This window comes from Spermophilus citellus (assembly GCF_964194105.1).
Source record: "Spermophilus citellus genome assembly, chromosome: 14".
NCBI lineage: Eukaryota > Metazoa > Chordata > Mammalia > Rodentia > Sciuridae > Spermophilus > Spermophilus citellus.
The window spans coordinates 21815920-21840530 of record NC_138194.1 but is presented as its reverse complement, the minus strand read 5'-3'; the positions used below and the strand labels follow the sequence as shown (position 1 = coordinate 21840530).

At 39.3% G+C, this 24611-nt stretch overlaps 1 pseudogene across 1 annotated transcript; it reads right to left on the bottom strand.

Moving 5' to 3' along the window:
* Positions 1-21530: 21530 nt before the first annotated feature.
* LOC308633544 (serine/threonine-protein phosphatase 2A catalytic subunit beta isoform-like) lies at positions 21531-22503 on the bottom strand (annotated as a pseudogene). The gene has a single exon. The product of its transcript is annotated as a serine/threonine-protein phosphatase 2A catalytic subunit beta isoform-like (transcript).
* Positions 22504-24611: the final 2108 nt, after the last annotated feature.

Sequence of the window (24611 nt, the reverse complement as noted above, 5' to 3'; positions counted from 1 at the left end):
CAATTTGCAGTCCCACCAGCAATGTACAAGTGTACCCTTTTCCCTACATCCTCGCCAACACTTGTTGTTGTTTGACTTCATAATGGCTGCCAATCTTACTGGAGTGAGATGGTATCTTAGGGTGGTTTTGATTTGCATTTATCTGATTGCTAGAGATGGTGAGCATTTTTTCATGTACTTGTTGATTGATTGTATGTCCTCCTCTGAGAAGTGTCTGTTCAGGTCCTTGGCCCATTTGTTGATTGGGTTATTTGTTATCTTGTTGTCTAATTTTTTGAGTTCTTTGTATATTCTGGATATTAGGGCTCTATCTGAGGTGTGAGGGGTAAAAATTTGTTCTATTTTTTATTTTAACACTGATTTATAATTTCATTATATTATGATCTGATAGAATGCACGGTAGTATCTCTATTTTTTGTGTGTTTGCTAAGAGTTTCCTTGTGGCATAACATATGGTCTGTTTTAGAGAAGGATCCATATGCTGCTGAGAAGAAAGTGTATTCATTCATTTGATGGATGGAATAGTCTGTATATGTCTGTTAAGTCTAAATTATTGATTGTTTTATTAAGCTCTATAGTTTCTTTGTTTAGTTTTTGTTTGGAAGGTCTGTCTGGTGGCGAGAGAGGTGTGTTAAAGTCACCCAGTATTATTGTGTTGTAGTCTGTTTGATTCTTATAGTTGAGAAGGTTTTGTTTGATATGTATAGATGCCCCATTGTTTGTGGCATAGATATTTATGATTGTTATGTCCTGTTGATGTCTCTTAAGTAGTATGAAATGATTTTCTTGATCCCTTTTCACTAACTTTGGTTTGAAGTCCACTTTATCTGATATGAGGATGGAAGAGGTAACAGGGAGACTTGCATGGGGTTGCCTCTCTTTTTTTCTCCGGCTTTCAGCCAAGTTCTTTTGCTTACTTTTACCTTCACTGTGTGGATGTCTCTTCCTATAAGTCTCTTGAAGGCAGCATATTGTTGGATCTTTTTTAATCCAATCTACTAGTGTATGTCTTTTAACCGATGAGTTTAGGCCATTGACATTCAGAGTTATTATTGAGATATGGTTTGTATTCCCGGTCATTTTGGTTTATTTTCAGTTTATAACTTGACTTGGTTTCTCCTTTGATTGGCCTTTCCTTTAGTGTAGTTCCTCCCTTTGCAGGTTTTCCTCATTGTGTTTAATTTCCTCTTCATGGACTATTTTGCAAGGAATATTTGGTAGTGCAGGCTTTCTTGCTGTAAATTCTTTCAACTTTTATTTATCACAGAAGGTTTTTATTTTTGTCGTCAGATCTGAAGCTTAGTTTGGTTGGATATAAGATTCTTGGTTGGCATCCATTTTCTTTCAGAGCTTGGTATATGTTGTTCCACGATCTCCTGGCATTGAGGGTCTGGGTTGAAAGAACTGCTGAGATACAAATTGGTCTTCCCCTGTATGTAATCTGATTCCTCTCTCTTGAGGCTTTTAAAATTCTATCCTTATTCTGTAGGCTAGGCATTTTCATTTATAATGTGTCTTGGCGTACATCTGTTGTAATTTTGTACAATTTGTTGTCCTGTAAGCCTTTTCTGTTTGATTTTCTAATTCATTCTTTGTGTTTGGGAATTTTCCTGATATTATCTCATTGAAGAGATTGTGCATTCCTTTGGTTTGAATCTCTGTGGTTTCCTCTATCCCAATAAATCTTAGATTTGGTCTTTTGATGTTATCCCATAATTCTTGGATGTTCTGTTCATGGTTTCTTACCATCTTCACTGTGTGGTCATTTTTATTTTCTTTTTTTTTCTTTTTTTTAAATTTATTGTTGGTCTTTCAAAACATTACAAAGTTCTTAATATATCATATTTCACAATTTGATTCAAGTGGGTTATGAACTCCCATTTTTACCCCGTATACCGATTGCTGTATCACATCAGTTACACTTCCATTGATTTACATATTGCCATTCTAGTGACTGATGTATTCTGCTGTTTATCCTATTCTCTACTATCTCCCTTCCCCTCCCCTCCCCTCCCCTCCCCTTTTCTCTCTCTACCCCCTCTACTGTAAATCATTTCTTCACTTGTATTATTTTTCTCTTACCCCTCCTTTCCTCTTATATGTAACTGTGTATGACCCTGAGGCTCACCTTCCAATTCCATGCGATTTCCCTTCTCTCTCCCTTTCCCTGCCACCTATCATCCCTGTTTAATGTTAATCTTCTTCTCAAGCTCTTCGTCCCTACCCTGTCCTTGGTTACTCCCCTTATATCAAAGAAGTCATTTGGCATTTGTTTTTTAAGGATTGGCTAGCTTCGATTAGCATAATCTGCTCTAATGCCATCCATTTCCCTCCAAATTCTATGATTTTGTCATTTCTTAATGCAGAGTAATACTCCATTGTGTATAAATGCCACATTTTTTTTATCCATTCATCTATCGAAGGGCATCTAGGTTGGTTCCACAATCTTGCTATCGTGAATTGTGCTGCTATGAACATCGATGTAGCAGTGTCCCTGTAGCATGCTCTTATTAGGTCTTTAGGGAATAGACCGAGAAGGGGAATAGCTGGGTCAAATGGTAGTTCCATTCCCAGCTTTCCAAGAAATCTCCATACTGCTTTCCAAATTGGCTGCACCAATTTGCAGTCCCACCAACAATGAACAAGTGTACCCTTTTCCCCGCATCCTCGCCAGCACTTGTTGTTGTTGGACTTCATAATGGCTGCCAATCTTACTGGAGTGAGATGGTATCTTAGGGTGGTTTTGATTTGCATTTCTCTGACTGCTAGCGATGGTGAGCATTTTTTCATGTACTTGTTAATTGATTGTATGTCCTCCTCTGAGAAGTGTCTGTTCAGGTCCTTGGCCCATTTGTTGATTGGGTTGTTTGTTATCTTATTATCTAATTTTTTGAGTTCCTTGTATACTCTGGATATTAGGGCTCTATCTGAAGTGTGTGGAGTAAAGATTTGTTCCCAGGATGTAGGCTCCCTGTTTATCTCTCTTATTGTTTCTTTTGCTGAGAAAAAACTTTTTAGTTTGAGTAAGTCCCATTTGTTGATTCTAGTTGTTAACTCTTGCATCATGTATTTTGTCTTTATTGTCTGTGGTTCTGTCTTCCAAGTGATCTAGTCTGTTGGTGATGCTTTCTATTGAGTTTCTTATTTAGTTTATTGTTTCCTTCATTTCAAGGATTTCTGTTCATTTTTGTTTGCTTTTTTAGAATCTCTATTTCTTCTTGAAATAATCTTATGCTACCTGTATTTACTCTCTTATCTCTTTGTTGGTCTGATCAATGGTTGTTTGTGTTTGCTCTCTTATCTCTTTGTTGGAGTGATCAATTATTGCCTGTATCTGCTCACTTAGGTCGGTCTTTAATTCACAGATCATTTTATTTATGTATGTTCTGAACTCTTTCTCTGACATTTCACCTACTGCACTATCTATGGATTCTATTGTTGTAGTATCTTGGTTTGTTTGGGGCACTTTCCTCCCTTGTTTTTTCATGTTGCCTATGTGTCTTCCTCTCTTGCAGTGCAGATTCAAGGTATTGCAGCTTCTACCCTATTGTATTGCAGCCTCTACCCTATTCTATCCTTATTCTGTATGCTAGGCATTTTCATTGTAATGTGTATTACACACACCCCCACACACATATATACACACAAAATCTTATAGTGTCCCTGCAGGTTACCAATACCTCACCATTAAGGGGGATATCAATATCAATGTTTACAGATCCAATGCAAATAATATGCAGCCATAGATCAATTAGCTTCTTTTTTTTTTTTTTTTGTACCAGAGATTGAACTCTGGGGCACTCAACTACTGAGCCACACCCCAGACCCAGACCTATTTTGTATTTTATTTAGAGACAAGATCTCACTGAATTTCTTAGCACCTCGCTTTTCCTGAGGCTGACTTTCAACTCATGATCTTCCTGCCTCAGCCGCCCAAGCTGCTGGGATTACAGGTGTGCACAACTGTGTCCAGCAAATTAGCTTCTATTTTAACATTTACAGTTTTGTCACTATAAACAGAAATGATGAGTTCAGTTATCTTTTATCATATAGCAGGTAGTTTGCATAATGGTTTACAGTTTTTAATTGTAGATGGGGGGCAGGGAGAGGCTGTGATATTTATGAGGTAGGTTGTAAGAATATAGGGGTACTAGATTATAGAACTAGGGAAAGCGTGTCTATTATGTCATCCACTACATTAAAATTCACAACAACATGAATGGAGTAGGAATTACCTAAACTGTAAAATTCTATTATTTAGTGGGATTACAGCTTCTTATGTGAAGAGAAAAATAGAGTAGGAAGACAAAATAAAGATTGAATTAGTTTTAAAAAGTTAACATAGGAGAGGCATAAGATAAGTTATATCAGCTATAAAGGAGAAATAAAAAATTAAAGTATCAAAAAGAGAGAAAGAGGAAAAGGGAACAGGAAAATTAGTGTGAAAAGAGATTAAAGAAGGGGTGATAAGAGGGACAAAAATCTAGGTGAGAAAAAAACAAATGTAGATCAAAACAATCAAAGTTGGGCATGGTGGCACACAGCCATAATCCCTGCATCTTGGGAGGCTGAGGCAGGAAGATTGTGAGTCCAAAGCCAACCTCAACAACTTAGCAAGGGCCTAAGCATAAATGTGTCCTGGTCTCTAAATAAAACATAAAAAAATTCTGGGGGTGTGACTCAGTAGAGTTAAGCGCCCTTGAGTTCAATCCCTGGTACCAAAAAAAAGAAAAAAAAACTCAAACCCACATATAATTATACCCCACCTATGTGAAACCAAGGCTAAATAATAAACAGGTGAAGAGGAAAGCAGTTAAAGTAAAAGCAAAATTATATGAATACACACACACAAACATACCAACATAGAGAATACATATACCCACACACCCCCACACACATATATATACACACAAAATCTTGCAGAATGGAGAAAAATTAAAAATAATAGCAATAAAATACAGTGAAATGATATTTGAAAAAATAACTTAAATTTTTAAATATTTTTTAACTATTTTTTAGTTGCTGATGGACTGTTATTTTATTTATTTATATGTGGTGCTAAGAATCAAACCCAGTGCCTCACAGATGCTAGGCAAGCACTCCCCCACTGAGCCACATCCCCCAGCCCAAATGGATAGAAATTTATTTATTTATTTTTTTTTTTTTGTGGTGCTGGGAATTGAACCCGTGTACATGTGAGGCAAGCACTCTACCAACTGAACTCTATCCCCAGCCCTAAAATATATATATATATATATGTAAGTGGGGGGGGGGAGTTTTATTGCTTTACTTTCAAAGGAGAAACAAAAGGAACTCTTGCCCAGAGACTGTGATTCTGCCCATCAGGGAGAATAGAGTGTAATTCCAAGGCTACTCTCCTCCTGTTCTCTGTGGGAGTAGTAATTCACTAGTTAATTTAGGAGACAGTCATTTCTGAGATCTTCTGGTGCCATCCCCAAAGTCTGAATTACTTTGTTCCGGTGGTGGGTGTGCTGAAGGACAGACAGCTCTGCCTAGGATGTTTCCCCTGAGATTAAGGAGGGGGAGGGATTAAGAAGGAGAAGGGAAAGAGAAAGAGAAAGAAACATGTCCTTTTATAAATAAGTCTCAGTGGCAGAGAATCAAGGGGTATATTCAAAACATAAAGTGGACCACTGTTATTTTTCCACTACTGATTTCTACATTCCTTTTTTATGAAAAAAATGAGTGAAGATATCTCCAAGCTACTTACTGCTGAGGGAGAATAAAGTTGTGGGGGGAAGTGACCCAAAGTCCTTGTTCTCCATCAGGTGGGGCATGGACACTTAAGGTTATTCAGCATCAGGGCAGTCCAGAGGGTTATGGTGGCAGTTGGTAGGTGATTGGACAAGACACACCTAGGCAGGGAATCATTCATATGGCCAAGGATGTTCCTACTTTACCACATTCAGTTTCTTTTTTCTCAAAGTGAACCATGGTGGAGCAATCTGTTCCACCCAGGGAGAGAAGGTGGGAGTTTCTCAAAGCAAAAGAAGCTTTGGCAGCTGCTTCATGGTCCCTCCCTTTACGCACAGGAATAGGTCCTCCGTTTCAATAGGAGGCAAACTCATCTGCCCTCTAACTCTCCAGCACTTGGCTCTCAAAAATATATTTTTTAAAATGGGGAAATACAGAGGGGGGAAAAATTAAAATTAAAATAAGAAAAACAAAAGGAAAAATCTTGAGAAATAAAGAGCTCATTTTCACTGTAGCGGTCAAAACTCTTAGTAGTGATGAATTTTTGTTCTTTATACTTATTTTTGGCTTTGTAACCCTTGGTTCAAAGTCTGGAGGTTATTAAGTCCAACGCCTTTACATTTCTCACTTTACTGCCAGTCATTATGGCTCAGAAGCAAAGCTGGTTATATTAGATCTCAGCTTCCAGTCTCCCTGCAGAGGGTGGAATAAACTGAGGAGTGCTGACAAATTGTGTATTTCTGCAGAAGGGGTGGTTCAAAGTTCTAAATGGGAAGTTCCAATAATTGGGGGTTATTCTTGGCTAAACTTAGAGATCTGACCTGCATCTCCTATTGCTGGGGAGATGCTGGTCTCTGCAGGACATTTGGATCTCTGAGTCCTTCAGTAAAATCCACTTTTAGAGTATAGGAACTAAACCTCCACCGGTTGCACTTCCACCACTATGAATACGAAATACCAGTTACCCACCCTAGAGTACAGACGCTCTTGTGTGGCCTCTAGAGGTGTTGATACCGCTAGTTATCAGTGACAGTTCTGCTCTCCCACATGTTGAAGTTTGAACATTGGAGAAGCATGCCAAGGCAAGCATATAAAGCAGGGTTTATTTAGAAAGGGGTAACATAAACTTCTCCCAAGAGGGAGAAGAGGCCATAGCTGGTATCCTGGTATCCATCCCAAGGAGGTGTTCTGCCCTTTTTATACGTCCTAGGCTTCCTTTGTTCTCCTGCCCTCTTCCCCTCATCTCTCTCCTTCCTGCATACAGGACTAGGCTAGGAGATGCTCAGTGGGATGGCCAAAATGTGGGTACCAGATGGGCAGAAGGGGGAAGGGGAGGATGGAGCAGCCCAGAACACACTGATTAACCCTATAGCTCCCTGTGGGGAGAGGCAATTCCTGGGACAGGTTACCTTAGCAACAGGTTGGAGCAGGGGCAGATTCTCGATAAGGGTGGAGGAAGGGCTTTGAAGGAATTTCAGTTCCTCAGGGGGCAGTCTCCAATTTCCTGGACTCATTCAAATTGACCTCCTTTATCCAACCTGACTCGATTTACCTAACTATACTGACTGCCTGTCTAATTCTGACTTCAGTGTCTTCCTGAAAGCTTCTATAAGGTGCCAGCAACAGAGGGATCCAGAACTTGAATGGTCCAGGAAATATTTTCTTTGTGCCTATTTCAGTCACTCTAGTTCAGGCAACTCTGGGAATTATAATAGGCAGTTATAATAGGCAACTTTATGAGTTTTCTATCTCCTGTCTCTGCTCACTGCTGCTCAGCGCTTATATAAAGCAACCAGTTTCCACACTTGAGGATGTTTTCTGTACCCAAATGCTTTTTTGCCACTGATCCTGATTCCCACCAAACTATCCATCCTTTGGGTGAGCTATTTTGGAGTTTGCTTTCATTGAATTACTTCCCCTCCCACCAACATTGTACCCATTAAAATCAGTCTTCTTCTCTGATCCACAGGTTTCCCCAAGCCAATTTTTCTTTATTTTTTAATTTCTTTATCTTCTGGCCATCTAGTTTTCTTTATCTGCCTGCACTCCCCCTTCCCTTAGCAGCCACTTCTAGTGCCAAGCTGGCACATCTCTAACATAGGATTTCTTATATTATAAGGTTTCTGACTTTCTGTGTCTCTATGGTTTCTTTTACAGTCCAAAACTAAGTTTCAGAGGGTTCCCTTAATTACCCACTGTAGCGATGGGCAAAAGGTGTGACTTATGCAGTCCAGGGGGAGAAATAAAGAATGTCCACATGCTTCTGCCCTAGTAAATGCTTTATTCACTCAAATCACTCAAAACAATTTTACTCTGTGGGCTCTTAATCAAGGAAATGACAATTTCCTTAATGCTGTGTACTGCAATAGACATAATCAAGTCACAGCAAACAATTCTAGATTAATTAATTCACAGCAAACAATTCTAGATTAATTAATTCACAGCAAACACACTTAATCATGACCAGCTTGTAAGATCAGGAGAGGTGGGCAGCGACCAAAGGAGACAGATTTAAAAAGGCCGCCAAAGGAGGATTTATTTGAGATATCCGGGTGGAACTCCATCAGAATGACAGAGTGGACAGGAGAAGGGTTTGAGGAGAAATCGCGTGGGAACTTGACAAGACTGGGATTTTATGGGGCTCACAGCAGGAAGGGAAGGGCTTGGGACAGGAAAAGGTGTTTTTAGGGTCCCTTGTCCCGTAGGAGTTGATCAGGGGAGCTGGCTGAACTCCAGGATTGGCCAGGGGGTCCTGCTGATGGACAGGCTTTAGTCAGGAGATCCGCTGATTGACAGGGGTTTCCATAGGCACCTGATTGATGTTCCTTTCCAGCGCGGGCTGCTTGGTTCTAAGTCACCGCCACCGACCTGACAAGGCTCATGGCAGACATTCCCTCTGCATGTTCATGTGTCAGATCAGAAGTCTCAAGCCTTAGGCTTTAAGTCCAGCAGATGCACACCGCAGTGATCAGGCCAGGAACCACGGCAGGTTCTCCTGGGGTGGAGCTGATGGCTGGCCGGGGATGCGGTCCTAGGGAGAAGTCCTTTTCTTGCCAGAGTCAAGAGGCTGCTGTAGAGTTTGAGAGCCATGAGAACAATGCAGAGGATCAGGTGTCACAATGACAAGTGTGGGGATGCCAGTCCAGGTCCTCATCAGGCTCAGTGTGAGGGCATCATTGTTGGCTGGCTGAACACCTGTTCATTTGCTCTATTATTTATACCAAATTTTGGAGCTTTTGACCCCCCCCCCTTTCAATCCTTATCAGCTGCCACCAGATCTCTCAGTGACATCATTTACCCTGGGGTTAAAACATCTGTTCTGGTGGTCCCCACCCTGATCTTCTCACCTTGCTCTTTGGTCGGGCAAGGACAGCCTGCCAGTGCCTGGTGAGACTGCAGATTTCACCCTGGAGTTTTTAAAATGGAGTTGCTGAGGCTCAGGCCCAAGGCCATCCTCATACCCACCTCCCTGAGGAGCAGTCTTCTCCTGTAGGTCTGGAGCCCAGGCTCTGCTGGGAAGTGCATCCTTCCTCCAACCTTACCATCTTCTCTCTCCCTTGAACCGAAATTTTTCCAGATGCCATATTTATAAACTTTTGTATTAATCTTTCTTAAAGAATATTCTTGTGTATTCTTGATACCGCCAGTTATCGATGATGAGTTCTGCTTTCTCACATGTTGAAGTTTGAACATTAGAGAAGTACACCCAGGCAAGAGTATAAAGCAGGGTTCATTTAAAAGGGGTAACATAGACTTCTCCCAGGAAGTATCCTGATATTCCAAGAAGTGAGGGGTTCTGCCCTTTTTATGCTTTCCTTTCTCTCTTTCCTTCCCATGTACAGGACTAGGCCCAGGAATGCTCGGTGGGATGGCCAAAAGGTGGGAAGCAGGTGGCCTGAAGGGGGAAGGGCAGGAAGGAGCAGCCCAGGACACATTAATTAACAACTCTATTGCACCCTGTAACAAGGGACAATTCCTGGGATAGGTGACCTTAGCTACAGGTTGGAGCAGGAGCAGGTGCTTGTTAAAGGTGGAGGAAGGGCTCTGAAGGAATTAACAGGGGAGAATCTCCAACTTCCCGGACTCACTCAAAATTGGCCTCCTTGGTCTGACCTGACTTGATTTACCTATCTATACTGACTGCCTAATTCTGGCTTCAATCTACACACACACACACACACACACACACACACACACGTATATTTTAGTTGTTGATGGACTTTTATTTTATTTATTTATATGCAGTGCTTTGAACCTAGTGCCTCACACGTGCAAGGCAAGCACTCTACCACTGAGCTACAACCCCAGCACTGTTTTGTGTAAGGTCAGGCAATGGCGGCGCTAAAGGAGTCAGATTTAAAAGGCCACTGAATGAGGGTTTACTTGAGACTCACTCCTTGACGGAACTTGATCAGACCGACAGAGTGGACAGGAGGAGGGTCTGAGGAGAAACCGCGTGGGAGCCCCACAGGACTGGAATTTTATTGGGCTTATGGCAGGAATGGAAGGGCTTGGGACAGGAAAAGGTATTTTTAAAGTCCCTTGTCCTGCTGGAGTTGGTCCGGGGAACTGGCTGAGTCCAGGATTGATCAGGAGATCCCGATGATTGACAGGCTTTAGCCAGGAGATCCTGCTGATTGACAGGCATTTCCTTCAGTGCCTGATTGATGTTTCTTTCGAGCCATGGGCTGCTTTGTCCTAAGTCACCGCCACCAACATGACATCTTGTATTAATCTTAGTGTGTTTATTTGGTTTATGAGATGAATGCATTAAGGTGCCTCAATTTAATTTATTGCAAATCTCATAATTTTACCACGCTTATTAAATGATTTTTGTATATTAAAATAAAATTAACCCCAAGCGCAAATCTTTTTGAGACATAACAAAATAATATGCCAAAGTGGTAAAATAATAATTTGGATCCCTAGAGAACATACAGGTTCAAGTTCAATACAAGAAATACCAGAAGTTCAATCAGAAAATAGACAAGAGTCTTCTGGTATTGAGTTTTCTTATTCATTATTCTGATGGTAACCTACAAATTTTATAGCCCTCCAGGACTCTGGGACATTCTGTTTTCTCCTCAAAGACGAATCTTTGTTTATAATGGGTTTTCCATTTTTAAAACAGCCAAGAACATTTGAGAAACATTGTTTCTCTGGAAACTGTTGCCACTTTCATTAGCAGTGTACAGGTAAAAGCAGGAATGAGCAATGCTTCCCCTCTTAACTTTCTGAAGTTCCCCCTTCGATAACTCCTGTGGTCAACCTGATTCCATCTTACCTCATGTCTTTGGCCAGCATTCTTGGAACTAGAAGGGAAATGAATCATACTCCACGTTATCTATTTTTTAAGAGCAACAGAGGAAAAGAAAGGCCTTTAGCACTATCTAGGTTTCACTTAACATGTTCACAGCATACTGTAAAAAGTAAATCCTTCAGAATAGATGAAAAGGAAAAGCATCTTCATGCTCTGAGGACCTGGGCTAGCTTCTACTCAGTCTATTTCTAGCCTCTTAGATTTCTTATGTATGTATTCATGTCTCCCAAGCTAGACTCCTTTCCTGGATACAATCTTGAGTGCTGTGGTCCACTCTGATTTCTATTGCATCACTAAATGACAGGTCATTTTAATAAAACATGTGTGCACATTTTCACATCTTCCAAGCCCCTGATACTAAACAACTCTAGTCTTTGCAAATTTTCAACTTTCCTTTAGTGAAACCGAAAAGTAAAACAAATAAACAAATGTTCTGTTTCTCATAGGAAACTTCCTACAGGCGAAATTCTTCTACTCAAACATATGAATTTTTGCTCCCAGAGGACCAAGATAACACATGTGCCTATAAATAGCAAAGAAAGCTGTTCTGGAAATTAAGACATGAAAATTGGCTATGTCAAGCTGCTGTCTCTCTGAGTATTGCATCATCTCTAGTGAATTTCCTCAAATAGCTGTCTTGCTGAGCCTGCTTATTTTCAAGTCAATCTGGTCATCTCTAGCCATTATATTTACCCACAGATCAAAAGAAACAGAAATAGGAATTTTGCAAGTATGGTAATTTCCCTTCATTGTGGGGGGGAGTGGAAGAATTTTGCAAGGCCCCAGTGGATACCTAAAACCACTTATAATACCTGTTATCATTTGGATCTTAATTGTCCCCTAAAAGTCATGTGTTGAAGACTTGTTTCCCACCTGGTGGCACTTTTGGGAGATGGCGGAAAGGGGCCTAGTTGAAGGAATTAGTTAATTGGGGGTATGACCTCAAAAGGGCTGTTGAGACTCCAGCCCCTGTTCTTCTTTTCTCTCCCTCTCTCTTTTTTTTTAATATTTATTTTTTAGTTGGACACAATACCTTTATTTATTTTTACATGGTGCTGAGGATCAAACCCGGGCCTCGCATGTGCTAGGCCAGCGCTCTACCGCTGAGCCACAACCCCAGTCCCTCCCTCTCTTTTTTATTTGTTCTAATTAGTTATACATGACAGTAGAATTGAACTTTGATATATCACATGTAGATGGAGTATAATTTCTTACTTTTCTGGTTGTACATGACATAGAATCCCACCGGTCATATACTTATATATGTATATAGGGTAATAATGTCTGATTCTTTCTACTATCCTTCCTATCACCATACCCACTCGGCTCCCTTCCCTCCCCTCTGCCTAATCTAAAATAACTCTATTCTTTCCTTTGACAGCCATGGTTACCCCAAATGCCTTGCAGCCACCTGGAGACTTCTACTATGGCCATGGCAGCTTTGTTTAATATGTCCATCCCAGATGATTCCACCCATCTGTAACCTCTTCAGCTGTCCCCAGTCAGCATGCAAGGAGCCCCTTTCCCACCCCTACTAAGCATAAAGTCGAGGGTTATCTGGCAACATGTGTAAGATATCTCTCTCTCTCTCTCTCTCTCTCTCTCTCTCATATATTTATATATATATATATATATATATATATATATATATATAGTGTGTGTGTGTGTGTGTGTGTGTGTGTGTGTGTGTCTGTATGAGCAGACTTCCCCTTATGCTCCCCTTTTGGATTCAGAAAAATCCCTGTACTGCTTGCCCTTATGCTGCAGCATAAGTCTTAACAAAGCCTCTTTCAGATGGTTGTTATATTTTGCCTATTCTTGATTTCTATCTCAATTACAGTGGGTAGAGCTAACAGCACTAAGAGCTGATAGCACTGAAGCCTGCAGGTGCTGAAAGTGGCCAGCATCCAAGTCTGGTAACACTGAAGACAGCTAGTAGCCATAGAATAGCAGGGAGCTACAGAGAGCAACAGAGAGCTACCAGGAGCTGCTAGCTCCAGTGGCTGGAAGAATTCTGAGGGCTGAAAGTTGCTGGCATCCAAGACTCAGAGCTTTTAAAGGGAGTTGCACTTTCCTTTTTGTGATTTCTATCCAAATTGAGGAAAAAGAGCCTTCATCCAACTGGTAACAAAACCATGAGATAAAAATCTCAGGCATTTTGTTATAGCGGCAAAAAGATGATGAACACAGTACTTTAAAAACCCTGTGTTTTGTCCTATGCTTGCCTATGTATGGTAAAGTTTAATTAATAAGTAGGCACAGTAAGAGATTAATATCAATAACTAATGATAAAATAGAGAAATTATAATAATACACCGTAAGAAAAGTTATGTGAATACAGTCTTTCTCATAAGATATTGTACTGTATACATCTTCTTGTGGTGATGTAAGATGACACAACACCTACATGATAAGTTGAACTGAAGCAAATGATGATATCATGACATACTATGAGGCTTCTACATAAGGGTCATTAAATACAAGCACTAAGATACTGCAACAATTGATCTGATAAACTAGATAGCTAAGTGACTAATGGACAGGTAACATATAAAAAATGTATATGCTAGACAAAAGAGTGATTCATGTCCTGGGCAGGACCAATTGGGACAGAATGAGACTTCATCATGCAACTCAGAATGGGGTGCCATTTAAAACTTAAGAATTGTTTATTTCTTGGATTTTGCTTTTAATATTTTCAGACTTTTAATATTTTCAGTTGACTGCAGATAACTAAAACCATGAAAAGTAAAACCACAGACAAAGAGAGACAGTTGTAATCCTTAATCCTGCACACAGCCAACTGATACCATTATTCACACAAGTTAATAGTTTTTGTTTGAATCATCCATGATATTAACCATAATAATGGAATATAAAGCACTATCTTCTTCAGTTTTCTTTATTTACCTTCACTTTTAGCTATCTCTGCCACTTCCCAATTCAGGTATATAGGAATATTGGCAGTCTGCCCTGTAAGCCAGTGTTTCAGAACTTGTGAGCTCCAGTTTTAGCAAGACTCCCTACTCTCCACAATCTGCCAACCAAGAGCATCAGCTATTCCAGGGAGCTCCTGGATTGAGCCAGCTTCCCCAACTGGGACATGGAGTTGGGAAAAGCACAGAAGATTCTCATCCCCTGGCTGTTGTCTGAGATTGTTTTTTTTTTTTAATTCAGTACAAATATAATTTTAATTTTTTATGGTTTATTATTTTTTATTCTTTATAAATATACATGGCAGTAGAGTATATTGTGACATATTATACATACATAGAGTATAACTTACTCTAATTAAGATCTCATTCTTGTGGTAGCACATGATGTAGAGTTTCACCTGTCATGTATCCATATGTGAACATAGGAAAGTTATATCCAACTCATTCTACTATCTTTCCTACTCCCATCCCCTACCTCCCCTTCATTCCCCTTTGTCTAATCCAATGAACTTTTATTCTTCTCCCTACCTCTTTTGTGTGTTAGCATCCATGCATATCACAGAGAACATTTGACCTTTTATTTCTTGAGAAATTGGCTTATTTCACTTAGCATGATAGTATCCATTTACGGGTGTTGCCTTAGATTTTGCAAATTTAGCAGGCTTGCTGCCCAGGAATTGACAGGACAGCCAAGGTCACAGATTGGTTCCACTCTGTGATTTGGAAAATTCACTTTGTATAAAAATTACCACACACACACACACACACACACAAATCATATAACTCTACCACTATTCAATTTGCCTATTAAGTTCCAGTCCAAACCAGACATTAATCTGATTTATGGGGCCCATAAAAAAGGTTCTCTTGTAGTCATGGGTTTTAGTGTTTATTTCTTGCTATGATAAACACTGTGATTTCTCTAATCTTAAGATGTACATTTATCAGAGGATTGTAATAACTATTTAAGCAACAGGAAATTACACTAGGCCAAATCACCAAGTTTTGTGATGTTTAAGTTCCATATTATAAAATTAATGTCTATTAATAGAGAATAGTATAAAAATGGGGGAAATATATATATACTGGGGATTAAACCCAGGGACTTGTAGATGTAAGGCAAGCACCTTACCAAACTGAGCTATATCCCCAGCCCTAAGTTAATTTTTTTTTATTTAATCAATTTTTTCAGTTCAGATAATATTTTTTTACCTTTTTTTAAAATACACAACAGTGGAATGCATTACAATCCTTCTTACACATATAGAGAACAATTTTTCATATCTCTGTATATAAAGTATGTTCACACCAACTTATGCCATTATACATGTACTCTTTTTTTCCCCCCCCCTAAGTTAATTTTTAAGTGATCTTTTTTTCCCCATTGGATTTGAGATCCTGAGAAGTGAGACCTCAAGGAAAGGGATACAATTTGAGAATGCAGATACATACAATTACTAAATACAATTACTGATGAATTACCTCGGATAAATTACCAGTAAGGAAGAGTTGGTTAATCTCACTCTGGACTCCTAAAAAATTTGATCCTCATAATTGGTTATTTTTTCTGCCAACCACATAGAGAGTTAATATGCAATGCTCATAAATATCATTAAAAAATTAGGTAAATAATCCCATCGATCAATTCTGCATAATAGCACAATTCAAGAATATGCCCCCTTGACATAAAATACAACCTGTTGGTCTTATTCAATTCATCTTGAACAATATTGCTAGAAATAAACTGACATAAAAAAAATCAGATCATGGCTATAAACTGCTCATGGTAGAATTTAAATCTGCAAATTTTTCTTTTAAAAAGGAGTAAAAATGATACAGGAAATTTGGACTTGGTAGAAATTCTGACTGCAAAAGATAATGGAAGAGCAATTAAGCAAGAAAAAGAAATGAGAAAAATTCTCTCTGAGGATCTCACATATGGAAAAAAATTACACAAAAAATCTATTAGCACTAATAAACAAGTTCAGTAAGATTACAAAATGCAAGATCAATATACAAAAACTAGTTGTGACAATAATGTGAAAATGAAACTAAGATAACGGTCCCATGTACAAAAAGAATAAAACACATTGGGATAAAGTAAAAAAATACACAACTTGTATGCTGAAAATGACAAAACATTGCTAAAAGAAATTAAAGAAAGCATAAGTAAATAGAAAGCCAGTGCTATAATTGTGATGTGGTTTGTCCCCTAGAAGTTCCTGTCTTAGAAGCTTGGCCCCTATTATGGCCGTGTTGAGGGGTACAAATTTTAAGGGATGTAACCTAGTGGAAGGTAATTAAATCATCGGGACATCTCTGGGTTAATGTTGTTCTTGCAACGTGAGTTAGTCCATTAGTACTTTTGAGAGTTGATCATTATAAAACAATGCCACACTTGGCCACCTTTGTCACCTCTCTTTCCACTTCTCCCTCCAAAGCATGATGCAGCCAGGGGATCCCTTGCCGGGATGCTGATTCCATGATTTTTGGACCCTTCAGCCACCAGAATCATGAGCTAAATGAACTTCTTCTTTCTAAGGCACCAGCCTCAGTTATTTGGTTATAGCAGCACAAAATAGACTAAGGCAATCGTCTTATATTCATGGATGGGAAGATTTAATATTATTAAGATGACAGTGCTCCCCAAAGCAGTCTACATATTCAGTGCAATCTCTATCAAAATTTCAACTCCCTTTTTTTGTGTGTGTTGTTTTAGTTTACATCAAAGGATAAGTTGATCCTAAATTTTAAACACAAATGCAAGGTACCCAGAAGAGCCAAAACAATATTGAGAAATAAAAAAAAATGGGTCTGAATAGAACAAAATAAGGGGAATGGAAATTTGCTCCTACTGCTGGACTTCATGAACTGGCACACTGGTGTACTCTTTCCCATGGACTGACACTTAGACCATCAGCTCTTCACATTCTCAGACCTTCAGACTTCAATTAAACCACATCAGCAGCTTCCCTGTGTATTCAACTTGCAGATAGATGGTCATGGGATGTTTTTGCCTCCATAATCATGTAAGCCAATCCCTCATAATAAATTGCTAGCTAGCTAACTGTCATTCCCTATCGGTTTGGTTTCTCTGGAGAACCCCAACTACTACAGTGAGCTTGGTCCGACAATGTTTCTTAAAAATGTTAAAAATGTCAAAAATTTTCTTAAAATGTCAAAAAGAATAGGCAACCAAAGAAAAAATAGAAAAATTGAACTGCATAAAATTAAAATTTTTATGCATCAAGTGATACTAACAAGAAAATGTAAAGAGACACTTCAATAATAGAAGAAAATTTGTGCAAACCAGTATTGAGCCTAAAAGGACAACCTAATTTTCAAAATGGACAAAGTATTTAAATAGACATTTCTCCAAAGATATACAAATAGTCAATGAAGACACAAGAAGATGTTCAATGTTATTAGTAATTAGGAAAAAACACCATGAAATGCCACTTCACACCAACTGTGATGGCTAGAATTGAAAAGAAAAACGAGTGTTGATGAGCACTTGATTGGAACTCTCTTACATTGCTGGTGGGGATGTAAAATGGTAAGCCATGTTGGAAGAAAGACTGGCATGACCAGGTATGGTGGTGCATGCCTATAATCCCAGCAACCTGAGAGAGTGAGGTAAGGGGATTGCAAGTTCAAGGTTAGACTCAGCAACTTGGTAAGACTCTATCTCAAGATAAAAAATTAAAAGGCCTGGGGATATAGCTCAGTAGTAACGTACCCCTGGGTTCAAATCCCAACCGCCCCCAGCTTCACACATACAACACACACACACACACACACACACACACACACACACACACAAAGAAAGAAAAAGCACAGATCATTAATGCTTAGGAGAAAATATGATCAGCTGTTAGTCACCATCCTCTGATAAAGAGCCCTATTGATCAGCATTTCATACCAGGTTGACTTAAAGGTGGATATGTTTGGACTGTCTGGCCTCTGCAGGTTTACCTAATTCAAGATCCAAGTCTAAAGTCTATAATTCTTGTACATTGCACTACCCCAGCAATGTGAGGCATTTGCCAGTGAGGTGTGTGTCAATATCTACCTATATTTGTGCAACATTGAATGAATGAGTAGATTAGACTACTTCCAGTTTTTATTTGAAACTTTTATTTTTAAACCTGAGGGGATGACAGAGTTCTGGAAGTTATTATGTGTTTATTCATACCTTCTCTGCTTAGAGAAAACAATTTGAAAACAAGTACATTTGATGACAACAACAGGAATACTTCTCAGTGATAAAAATATCTCCTCACTGGGTGCAGTGGTGCACACCTATGATCCCAGCAGCTTGGGAAGCTGAGGCAGAAGAATCACAGTTTCTAAGCTAACCTCAGTGACTTAGCAAGGCCCTAAGTAAATCAATGAGACCCTGTCTCTAAATAAAAATATAAAAAGGGGCTGGGGATGTGGTTCAGTGGTTAAGCACCTCTGGATTCAATCCCCAGTACCAAAAAAAAGAAAAAAAAATCTTAACACAAAAGTACCTCATGATATCAGTATTCCCCAACTTTGATTCTAGCAGGATTCACCTTTAAAATAGCTGACCCTTGATAAGTAGTTGGCTTCTTCCTTGCCCAAGGAATATATATTTTTTTTATTTAAAAGTGATTTTATTTTTTTATTTATTTTTTTTATTGGATGTTCACAACATTACAAAGCTCTTGACCAATCATATTTCATACATTAGAATCTAGTGGGTTATGAACTCCCATTTTTACCCCAAATACAGATTGCAGAATCACATCAGTTACACATCACATTTTTACATACTGCCATATTAGTGACTGTTGTATTCTGCTACCTTTCCTATCCTCTACTATCCCCCCTCCCCTCCCCTCCCATCTTCTCTCTCTACCCCATCTACTGTAATTCATTTCCCTCCATGTTTGTTATCCCATTCCCCTCATAAACTCTTATATGTAGTTTTGTATAACAATGAGGGTCTCCCTCCATTTCCATGTGATTTCCCTTTTTTTCTCCCTTTCCCTCCCGCCTCATGTCTCTGTTTAATGTTAATCTTTCTTCCTGCTCTTCCTCCCTGTTCTGTTCTTAGTTGCTCTCATTATATCAAAGAAGACATTTGGTATTTGTTTTTTAGGGATTGGCTAGCTTCACTAAGCATAATCTGCTCTAGTGCCATCCATTTCCCTGCAAATTCCGTGATTTTGTCATTTTTTAGTGCTGCGTAATACTCCATGGTGTATAAATGCCACATTTTTTTTATCCATTCATCTATTGAAGGGCATCTGGGTTGATTCCACAGTCTAGCAATTGTGAATTGTGCTGCTATGAACATCGATGTGGCAGTATCCCTGTAGTGTGCTCTTTTAAGGTCTTCAGGAAATAGTCCGAGAAGGGCAATAGCTGGGTCAAATGGTGGTTCCATTCCCAGCTTTCCCAGGAATCTCCATACTGCTTTCCAAATTGGCCGCACCCGTTTGCAGTCCCACCAGCAGTGTACAAGAGTACCCTTTTCCCCACATCCTCGCCAGCACTTGTTGTTGTTTGACTTCATCATGGCTGCCACTCTTACTGGGGTGAGGTGGTATCTTAGGGTGGTTTTGATTTGCATTTCTCTGATTGCTAGAGATGGTGAGCATTTTTTCATGTACTTGTTGATTGATTGTATGTCCTCCTCTGTAAAGTGTTTGTTCATGTCCTTGGCCCATTTGTTGATTGGGTGATTTGTTATCTTATTGTCTAATTTTTTGAGTTCTTTGTATACTCTGGATATTAGGGCTCTATCTGAAGTGTGAAGAGTAAAAATTTGTTCCCAGGATGTAGGCTCCCTATTTACCTCTCTTATTGTTTCTCTTGCTGAGAAAAAACTTTTCAGTTTAAGAAAGTCCCATTTGTTGATTCTTGTTATTAACTCTTGTGCTATGGGCGTCCTATTAAGGAATTTGGAGCCCGACCCCACAATATGTAGATCGGAGCCAACTTTTTCTTCTATCAGATGCAGAGTCTCTGGTTTGATATCAAGCTCCTTGATCCATTTTGAGTTAACTTTTGTGCATGGCGAGAGGAGGGGATTCAGTTTCATTTTGTTGCATATGGATTTCCAGTTTTCCCAACACCATTTGTTGAAGATGCTATCCTTTCTCCATTGCATGTTTTTAGCTCCTTTATCAAATATAAGATAGTTGTAGCTTTGTGGATTAGTCTCTGTGTCCTCTATTCTATACCATTGGTCCACCCGCCTGTTCTGGTACCAGTACCATGCTGTTTTTATTACTATTGCTCTGTAGTATAGTTTGACCTCTGGTATCCCTATACCACCTGATTCACACTTCCTGCTTAGAATTGCTTTTGCTATTCTGGGTCTTTTATTTTTCCATATGAATTTCATGATTGCTTTATCTATTTCTACAAGAAATGCCATTGGGATTTTGATTGGCATTGCATTAAACCTATAGAGAACTTTTGGTAATATCGCCATTTTGATGATGTTAGTTCTGCCTATCCATGAACAGGGTATATTTTTCCATCACCCGAGGAATATATCTTGAAACTCAAGGTAACCAAATATTTGGAGCCATCATTACTAGTTGAGAAATTTCTCTCAAAAGAACTGATCTCTGGGCTGGGGATGTGGCTCAGGCGGTAGTGCGCTCGCCTGGCATGCGTGCAGCCCGGGTTCGATCCTCAGCACCACATACCAACAAAGATGTTGTGTCTGCCAAAAACTAAAAAATAAATATTAAAAAAAAATTCTCTCTCTCTCTCTCTCTAAAAAAAAAAAAAAAAAGAACTGATCTCAAATTAGAAAATGGTCATATTCAACCAAAAGTGCTAACAAGGGACCCTAGATTAAAATTTGTAAAAACTAAGCACAGAGATGACCATGACCCAGGCCTACCCAATACACAGAAGGAGGGGGAGCAGCAGAGACTATGACCCTGGCCCACCTGCCATGTAGAAGGAGGAGGAGGAGGAGCAGAAGACTACAGCGACCCTGGCCAGCCACGTAGTAGGAGCAGAGAGACACAGTAGGAGCTGCACCCCATCTACAAATGCATGGGGTGGCTTTCCCTCTAGTGACAACAGCCAGGACCTACAAGACTATCTTCCAGGTTCCTGCAGGCAAGGTACTGGTAACATAAAGGGACACTACAACATTATAAGGTAGAAAGTGTAATACCTTGAATGCACACTGCTAGAGAGGAAGGCACATGGACAACATGAAGAAACAAGGGAAGAAAGGGCCGGAAACAAACCAAGCTGATACAATAATAGATTCCATTGACAGCACAGCAGATGAAATGTCAGAGAAGGTGTTCAGAATGTACATAATTAAGGTGATATGTGAAGCAAAGAATGAATTACGAGAGCAAATACAAGCAACAATCGGCCACTCCAGCAAAGACGTGTGAGAGGAAATACAGGTAAAAACATTACTTTAAGAAAGATAGGGGCTGGTGTTGTGGCTCAGTGGTAGCACGCTCACCTAGCAAGCACGAAGCCCTGGGTTCGATCCTCAGCACCACATAAAAACAAATAAAGGTGTTGTGTCCAACTATATATATATATTAAAGGCAGGTATACTTCCACATACAAAGGTAGGTTTTCCCAGGAGGAATTTACAGGAAGTAGTCTGGGGTGCACCTAGTAACATGAGGCTCTCCACGAGGAGGTGCTGGGTCAAACTGAAGAAAAGAATATTTTAAAGTGTCATCTAGCTCCATGATAGCGGCCTGGTTCCCACAATGGTAACAGTAATTGGGTGCACTGAAAATGGCACCAATTATATCCTTCCATTACCAGCTGGTGAGCATGTGAAACCAGTGTGAGACCACTGACATGGTTAAATGTTTCAGAAATGTCTTGGCCAAATGTGTAACCAGCACCACGTGGTGAAATACCCCAGCCACCACAATCATCTGGATCTGACCATAACAGATCACACATTGGGCCCTGGTCTCATATGGAACTTCTTGTAAATGATCCAGGGCTCTTATATGATCCAGTTTATCTATGGATGGAGAGAGGCCACCATGGAGGCAGAATATCTGTCCATCTACTAAAGCTGTAAGTGGAAGGTAATCAAATAGATCTGTAAAATATTTCCAAACATTGGCATTTCCATACTTTCATAGAAATTCATCATAAAAGCCATACACTTGGGTAATTTGTCGGCTTTCATGATTTCTTCAATATTGTAATGCGTTCTGGATAATGCACCTTTAATGCTACAAGAAGCGTCACAATCTCCACAGAATAATAACCTCTGTCTACATAGTCTCCCATGAATAGATAGTTTGTATCTGGTGATTTCCCACCATTTCTAAAGAGTTCCATAAGGTCATGGAATTGGCCATGTACATCTCCACAGACAGTAACAAGACACCGAACTTTTTGCACATTTGGCCCTTTCGTTAAAATTTCCTTAGCCTTTTCACACAGCGTCCGCACTTGGTTCTCGTTAAGCTGTTTACACTCATTCAGCTGCTCGACCCATTGGTCCAGCTCCATGGTGGCCAGCTCCCCTTCCAGGCCACCTCCCTCCCCCCTCCCCACCCCCACCTGCCCGGGCCCCACCTCTGCCCGAGATGCTGGCCTCCCCTGAAGCACTCCTAGAACACTACTGAATGATGAATGAATAGTAAAAGAAATCAAGGATGAAATTTAAAAAAAAAAATTCTTAGAGGTAAATAAGAAAACTGATACAACATATCAAAATCTCTGAGACACTGTGAAGGCAGTACTAAGAGGAAAGTTTATTGCATTCAGTGCATTCATTAAAAGAATAAAAAGTAAACATATTAAAAGAATAAAAAGTCAACAAATTACCTAACACCACATCTCAAAGCCCTAGGAAAAGAACAAATCAACACCAAAAGCAGTAGAAGACAGTAAATAATTAGAATCAGAGCTGAAATCAATGAAATCAAAACAAAAGAAACAATTGAAAATTTTTGACAAAACAAAAAGTTGGTTCTTTGAAAAAATTTTTTAAAAAATAGATAAGCCACTGGCCATGCTAATGAAGAGAAAAAGAGAGAAAACTCAAATTACTGAAATATAAAATAAAGAAGGAAATATCACAATGGACATGTCTGAAATACAGAAGATAATAAGAAACTATTTTGAAAATTTATACTCCAATAAAATATAAAATATTGAGACATTGACAAATTTCTAGACACATATGACCTACCCAAACTGAATGAGGAGGTCATACATGATTTAAACAGATCAATTTCAAGTAATGAAATTAAAAAAGTCATCAAAAGCCTACCAACCAAGAAAAGCTCAGAACCAGATGGATTCTCAGCAGAGTTCTACAAGACTTTTAAAGAAGAATTAACACCAATACTCCTCAAAGTATTCCATGAAATAGAAAAGGAGGGAACCCTTCCAAACTCATTCAATGAGACTAATATCACCCTAATACCAAAACCAAAGACACATCAAGGAAAGAAAACTTCAGACCAATATTCCTGATGAACATAGATGCAAAAATTCTCATTAAAATCCTGGCCAATCCCATACAAAAACATATTTAAAAAATAGTGCACCAAGATCAACTGGGGATCATCTCAGGGATGCAGGGTTGTTTCAACATAGGGAAATTAATAAACATAATTCATCATATTAATAGACTTAAAAACAAAAATTATATGATTACCTCAATTGATGCAGAAAAAGCATTTGACAAAATAGCACACTTTCATGTTCAAAACACTAGAAAAACTAGAAATAGTAGGAACATAACTCAACATTGTAAAAGCTATATATGCTAAACTCAAGGCCAGCATCATTCTAAATGGAGAAAAATTTAAAGAATTCCTTCTAAAAACTAGAACAAGACAAGGTTGTCCTCTTTCACCACTTCTACTCAACAATGTCCTCGAAACTCTAGCCAGAGTAATTAGATAAAAGAAAGAAATTAAAGGGATACAAATAGGTAAACAGAACTCAAACTATCACCATTTGCTGATGACATGATTCTATATCTAGAAGATCCAAAAAATTCCACCAGAAAACTTTTAGAACTAATAAATGAATCAGCAAAGTAGCAGGATATAAAATCAACACCCACAAATCAAATGCATTCCTGTACATCTGTGGGGAACCACTTGAATGATTCGCACCTTCTATCCTGGAGCGAGAGGCTTTGGCCGGTCACTACATTTTGTAATGACCTGGATGTTGGACCGGCTCAGGAAGTTAGGGCGTGTCTTCAGATGTAGGTGTGTCACCCATGGGATTAAGTTATACTCACCTGTTCCTTTGTGATATTACCCCTTTGCCCTGTTTGGGACAGAATGTTCCATAGAAACTTCCTTTGAGTGTCCCCTTCTCTTGCTCTGCTTTTGGATGTGGCCTTCCTAGATGTCAGTCAACCTGCTGACAGCAGACATCACCAAGCTAGACTCAACCCCCCCCCAAACTTGACTCCTTGCCTTATTTGAATGGCTTCTCCTCAATAAAGGGGTTCAGCATGTGCCTGCTCTCTATTTCTGCAGATCCTTAAGATCAGAGGAGCAATCACAGAACCCCAAAGAAAAAGGAAACTCTGTCTCTTGTGTGATTATTTATTGTAGCCCAGTTCACCTGGAATGACCCTGAGTGTTTTAGTCATGAGGAACGTGACATACATCAGTGAT